At 34.7% G+C, this 6,828-nt stretch overlaps 1 protein-coding gene across 2 annotated transcripts in view; it reads left to right on the top strand.

Moving 5' to 3' along the window:
• Positions 1 to 6,828, top strand: part of GBE1 (1,4-alpha-glucan branching enzyme 1) — a 309,783-nt gene that overhangs the window by 66,514 nt on the left and 236,441 nt on the right. The window lies entirely within an intron of this gene.

The following is a 6,828-nucleotide window of genomic DNA, read 5'->3' as shown; positions in this document are numbered from 1 at the left end:
ATGTATGCATAAATAATCTACATTCTTTAATTTCTGAGGTGTGACACAGGAAAATTTCAAAAATTGACATGAAGGAGAACTTACAAATACATGTATTTAGTTTCCTTCTTAATTTCACTTAGTCTTTACCTATAGTTTCACTGGATTGTTTTCATTAAATGAAATTCACCTTTCAAGGTTATTCTGGCATTAGAGAACTTGAATCCACATGGGCCAAGGTAGGACAGCAGTCCCTATAGTTGCACAGATCTCACTGGGCTCAGTAGGGACCTGTGGGAAGCCGTTCTTATTTAGCAGGAACTAGGTTGAGCCATGAGACACAGAGGCCTGACTTCTAGGAACTTCAGGGAAGTATGTGGCACTGCATGGGAGTGGTTCCCTGTCTCCTTTTGGAATCCCCCTAAGAGGATGGCTCCCCTAACTTCACCCTATCCTGTCTGTCATAGAAGAAGCTCCTCCCAGTCCTTGCCCTCTTTACCTGTATATTATAAATAAAGGAGAGTTGGGCGACTCTGTGGTGTTGTAAGAGGCCAGAGCTGGTATGGCCAGACCTGTCACGCCCCCCTCTCATATGAAAAGAGTATTGGCTTTTGTGTTTTAATTGAGTAGATAAATTTTTTGAGTAATAGATAGAAAAACATCCTCTTCTGGCAGTTAACCCTTTTCTCCTTCACATGGGATGTGACAGAGAGGACCCCCTCAGGGACCAGTGGCTAGGATAGTGAAAACAGATAGTTATATCTCTAGAATATTTGATTTTATAGGTTGAGCATTCCTAATCCTAAAATCTGAAATCTGAAATGCACCATAATCCAAAATTTAAATGCTGCATCATACGACAGGTGGAAAATTCCACACCAAGAAACTGTTTCATGCATAAAATTATTGCAGATACTATATAAAATTACCTTCAATCTATGTGTAGAAGGTATATATGAAAGGTAAATGAGTTTCATATTTAGGCTTGTGTCATAGCACTGACATTTTATTATTGGAAGCATTTATGATCCCAAGCATCTTAAATAACTAACACTTAACACATTTGTGTGGTAGACAGACAATGGTCAAAACAAGTTTGGGGGATCTCAGTCTATTCAAAAAGTAGTAGATTGGCCTAGTGCATCAGTGATATAGGAAAGACAGTGTGTGAGATAAGAAGGCAGAACCCTGAAGACTGTTAGTAGGTGGTTTTTAGTGAGAACAGCATTTTAATGATTGTTTTTTTCTTTTTCAAATTTAAGAGTATATGAATTTGATCAGCAGAATAATTATTTCTTTGTTTGACTTTAAATAAATGGCTATTAAATTAAACACCAGAAAACATGGTAATGGTAATAGTAAATAGTAAAGATTTAATATTCTTTCCTTATTTTCTATAGTAGGCATTTTTGGTTATGATTTTTTTTTTTTTAATTTTAACGGAATTGCCTTAATGACAGTTGGATTTATTCTTGAACATGTTAAACCTCCACATTACTTTGCCAGTATTTTCCTGAAATTGGGTCTCTGATTTTTGAAATGGGAGTGGGAAAAGATGTGAAAATTGATGGCCTCAAGCTTTTTAAAATCCAAATTGAAACTTGTACTACAAAGAGAGAAGTTTAACCTGAGAGTTTATGCCTATATCAGCATGACATAGAGTAGCAATTGAAGTTTTCTTACACCCCACAGATCTAATAAACACTTTGGTTCATTTAAAAGTGATTCAATTTTCTTGGATTTTGGATTTCAAAAAGAAGGAACATAGCCTAGTGAATTATGTCCTATATGTGTTCTAAATGTAGAAATCACGTATAGAGATCTATTTTAGATGTTACTAGTGTTTAGACATGGATAATTAGGCATTTTGTGAATCTTGAGATAAATAATCTATTCAGCATTTTTCAAAATTTCTTTATCAAGTGGTGATATTTAATATACTGAATGAACATAATTTGTGTGTGTATATATATGTATACACACTTATTAGTGTATATCTAATTCATATAAATTATATATTTTTGGAGTTTATGACAAAAGAAAATTAACATCTATCTTAAAATACAAATAAATTCATTTATGCTATTAAATTTAACTACCATAATTTTGTTTTTAAATTTTGTATACATCATTTGGTTACTTCTTATTAGTTGGAATTATTAAGAAAAGCACCTACCTAGATTTTTGTGCTTTTTAATCATCTGTATTACTTGTAAATAATTTTTGTAATCTTATTATTTGGGTAATTTTGGATTGAACTCAGGGGCATTCAACCACTGAACCATATCCCCAGCCCTATTTTGTATTTTATTTAAAGACAGGGTCTCACTGAGTTACTTAGCGCCTCACTTTTCCTGAGTTTGGCTTTGAACTCTTGCTCCTCTTGCCTCAGCTTCCCGAGCCACTGAGTTTATAGGCGTGTGCCACCACGCCTGGCAGTTTTTGTAATCTTATTGTGTAATGGAATCTCAAGAGAATACTATTTATGATTACCTACAAAATGACAAAAAAGATTATTACGTTAATTCTGTTCTTATTAAATTCCCAGTTGCTAAGTTAACCTAATGTGATTTGATTTGTTATAAAAAGTTGAAAATTTGTTATTCTAGTAAATACTCGTTGAGTGATTATTACATGTGAGGTTCTATACTAGGTTCTGGGGTACAAAGATGAGTAAAACTTGATCATTGCATTCAGATAGATTACAGTTAAAAGTGGGAAATCAAATCAATATAGACAACTATAATAAACGTACCATGACCAATATAGGTTTAGGCTCTTTGCAGGGAGTTCAGTAACGTTAGAGGTCACTCTTACTTGATGTACACTCCAGCTGCAGCCATAGTAATCTTGTGTAACACAGGATTCCCAAACTCATTTTGACAATACTAAGCATTTGTTTCTCATTCATGAATCTGTGGGTCTTCTAGAGTGGCTATGCTTTTTAAAGGTCATGATGAAGGGAACAGAGTAGCAATTGAGATTTTCTTGGTAATGGATGAGACTGCAGGTAATCATTGGAAAGCATTATCAAACTTTTTGTGTGTGTGTGTGCTTGTGTGTATGTGTGTGTAAAAGGTATAAAGATCCCTATGGCAGGATTTTTCTCTTCTGAATTCCACAATGCTAATTATACCATTGTAAATGAAACTTATAAATGCACAGTGTTCTGTGACATGGCTTCTCTTTGATCCTATTCCAGATCCCTTTCTCTCTTGAGTGTTTCATTGCTTTTCACACTTACCCCATAAATCTGCAGTGCTGGGTACAACAAATTATGTAATTTCTTTGCTCCTGTGCAACTTTTGGGCACCATGAGGAAAATCACATTGCCATGGGACTGCTACTTTCACAGACTTATGACTAGCAACACTAAAAAGAAATCATTTGCATACTCCTGAATCCAGTATTTCTTACTTTCTCCATGATAGCTATTTCAAATTGACCACCCTCTTCAGAATCCCTCGTATTACTACCTCCTCATTCTTCATTAACATAGTATTTGTCCTGACTTTTCAGGAAAACTACAAGTTGGCAAATGGAAAATTTTCAACTTCCATATTCTACCCTCCAGAAAAGATACCTGTATTGATATTCATCCTTTCCAAGTTCTTTTAAAAGTAAATGGAAGAGATTGATGTCACAAATCAATACTTTCAATTCCTTTCTCTTTTGACTCTTTATTATTGTAAAATTGTTTATTTCCTCTTTCATCTCCCGAACTTCTCTCTGCTATTTCCTTTCTCTGCCTATAGAGTTGCTGTAGCCCTCTTTTTTTGAACATGTCAGTATGAAAGGCAATTCCTCCCTTTATTCTTTGGCATGTTTCTAGAATGGTATTTTAGTCCCTTGGTTGCTGAATATGTGATAGAAGTTTACAAACTATAAGATAAAGTGTATACTTTTATATATACTATAATTCACATTAATATAAATGTATATGCACACATAAATACCAGATACTTTGAAGAAATTGTGCCAAGGTATCAATACTGTACCGGAGGAATTAGAGTGTTTTAGTGAAATTTAACAATTTTTTTTTGTAGTACATGGAACAAGTACATTTTTTGTAATGAAAAACAAAATTATGGTAGGGAATAATATCCTCATGTACCTACATTTCTCATTAAATTTTCCCTTCCTTTCCTCAGAACAGTTCTTTCTGTACTTGTATTTGACTTTCACTAGCAATACATACCATTGAACTCTTCTAGTTTAAGTTCTCTTCAATCTTTCTTTTTCTATTTTTCATTATGCTTAAGGAACCACCCAAATGATGATGATTTATCTTTCTTTGACACTTCTGATATCCAAACACTGCATCTTATCAATTTGAACTCAAAACTAGCTTTGAAATGCATTCCTTTTTCTTTTTATCCCTGTCTTCACTGTTGTGATTTAAGAGAACCAACTGAATATCACTAAATCCCAAGGAAGAACAACCAGAAGTTTCACTGAAAACTCAGAAAAGATAAAATTTGAAAGAATAGTTGGAATTAGAAATTGTGGATCATTTGTGACCTTTGTGAGAGTATTTCAAAAACATTTTACATAATAAGTAAGTATGAGGAAATGGAGATATTAGTCAGGAAATTGGCCTCTCATTTGGACGAAAAGAGAGGTTTTTTTCAATGTTGTTGATGTTATTTCATTAAATATAACAGATCATCATATTTCAATGCTCAGAATTAAGAGACTGAACAGAGAGGATAAGGATATTTGACCACATCAGAACTTTAGAAAACAATTGAAGATGAAAGGAAATCTTCAAGAGAAAAACTTCCTCACAGATAAGAGGGAGGTGGTAAATATATCTGCATATATTAATTTGTGGGTTTGCCAGAAAGCTGTAGGGCTTCTGGTCCTATATTTTGCAGAATTCTCTGTGGAACAGAAAATTCCCTTCTACTGCAAGTATATAAATTTATAGCTCTTTAGAAATATTGGAAGCTACTCAAGAGAGGGAACCATTTTTAATTTCTCTCTTTTTCCCTTCTTCATTTGTTTGTTTCAACTGTCGCTCTTTTACTTTTGTGACTATCTGCCATAAGGTTGCATGCCAAGGTCAATGTTGGGCATGCTGTAAATATTATCAAAGCACTTGTTAACATTCTAAGGTTGAATGTCCAGAAATCATCCTGAATTACTTGGGTGGGGATGGTGACTTGTCTTGGCATTGTGGTCCATGGGACCCTGTATTTTGACAAACTTACACTGTGTTTTGACAGCTCTTTTTCTAGTGTAGCTGCCATAGATGGTCTTATGTTTTTAATATCTGAAAACAGGTTCTATTGAACTTTTCTATGAAAATAAAAAAAAGCTACATGCAAATTATGTTTTCTAAAGCACAGGATTTTAGAAGAATTATAGTAAGTGATTGTGAAAATATAAAATCTAGTTAAAAGCCTGCTATGGACATTGCGTTTTCCCACAATTCATGGTTGTTTGCCCAATGTAATGGAGGAGTAGCCCATGGGAGGTAATTAGGTTGTGATGGGAGGCACCTTGTGAATAGAATTAGAATTAGTGCCCCTTGCAGATGAGCTCCTGCCACCCAGAAGCCCTGAGGAAGTCCTGTGGCACTGTGGGGTGGGACAGAGTCCCTGCCCTCGTGGTGCTCTTCACCCTTGGATCATGAGCATCCGGCCTTGCCCATGGTGTGCTGTGCGCCGCCACATGTACATACCTGCTGTCTGTCCCTAGAGTTTTAAATTAAGTTCCCACCCCCCGCCAAAAAAAAAAAAAAAAAAAAAAAGAAAGAAAGAAAGAAAGCAAAGACATAAGATACAAAGCGAAAATGGCCCTTTGCAAGTTGGGAAGAGAGCCCTCACTAAGAACCCAGCCACCCTGGTATCCTATACTAAAGCCTTCAGGACCATGAGAAATAAATATTTTATTGTTTAAGTGATCTGCCTCTTGTATTTGTTATAACATCTCAAGCTTACTTGACAGATGTCATCTGCAATTCTAATATAGTTAGAAGCTGGATCTAGATTGTTCTATGTATGCCATAAAGGGTAAGAGCACACAGACAGAAGCAGGAGTCAGACTAGTATGATTCATATCCTGGCTCTGTCACTTAGCACCTCTGGGATTTGGACTTTGTTACCCTCTATCCTTGAGCCTTCTTCCTCATCTAGCAAATGAAAATAGTAAGATTTTATAGGACTTTTTAGATAATTGAATTAGATATTAATTGTCAGGCACTAAGAACATTCTACAGCTACTGTTGCTGCAGTCACTTTGAACAAGGCATCCTATTTTTTTTTTGCTATTCTAATAATTTTATTCTGTCACAATAAGACTCTTTATTTCTGTCTCCTTATTTTTTAGATAGCCTCTGCTCAAATCATTTTTTTAAAGTGAGTGTTTTTTGATAGTTTCTTTTTTCTTAAACAGTTAAAGTCCTCCAGTCATCATCATTAACTTTGTATGCTTTTATTGGTGAGCTCCTATGGAACTACTGCTAATCTGGGCTCTAGAAAGAAAATACATATATTTTTGTTTATTGAAATGCCCCCAACCCCACTTTCTCTTTTCAGCTTCTAATGTGGTGAAGTTGTTCAACCTTTGTAAGCCTTGAAATCATTTAATCATTTTCTCTTCAAGGAAATCTTCAGCTATCTAACTTGACTTTTTATTTTACTTATTGACCAAGCTATCTTCACAGTGTTAAATTTTTATGTCTCCTGATATGGTCTTTTCCTTTACAATATCTCTGGGAGAACTTGATATTAGATTAGGGCAAAAGCTCAGTAAAAGTGAATAGATAAAGATTATCTGACTTTTTAAAAAAATTTAATTTTTAACAGCTTTATGAGATATAAGTCACATAGCATATAGTTCACC

Source organism: Sciurus vulgaris (genome assembly GCF_902686455.1).
Source record: "Sciurus vulgaris genome assembly, chromosome: 10".
Classification (NCBI taxonomy): domain Eukaryota; kingdom Metazoa; phylum Chordata; class Mammalia; order Rodentia; family Sciuridae; genus Sciurus; species Sciurus vulgaris.
The sequence above is the reverse complement of the archived record's forward strand: the minus strand, read 5'-3'. Positions and strand labels throughout refer to the sequence as shown.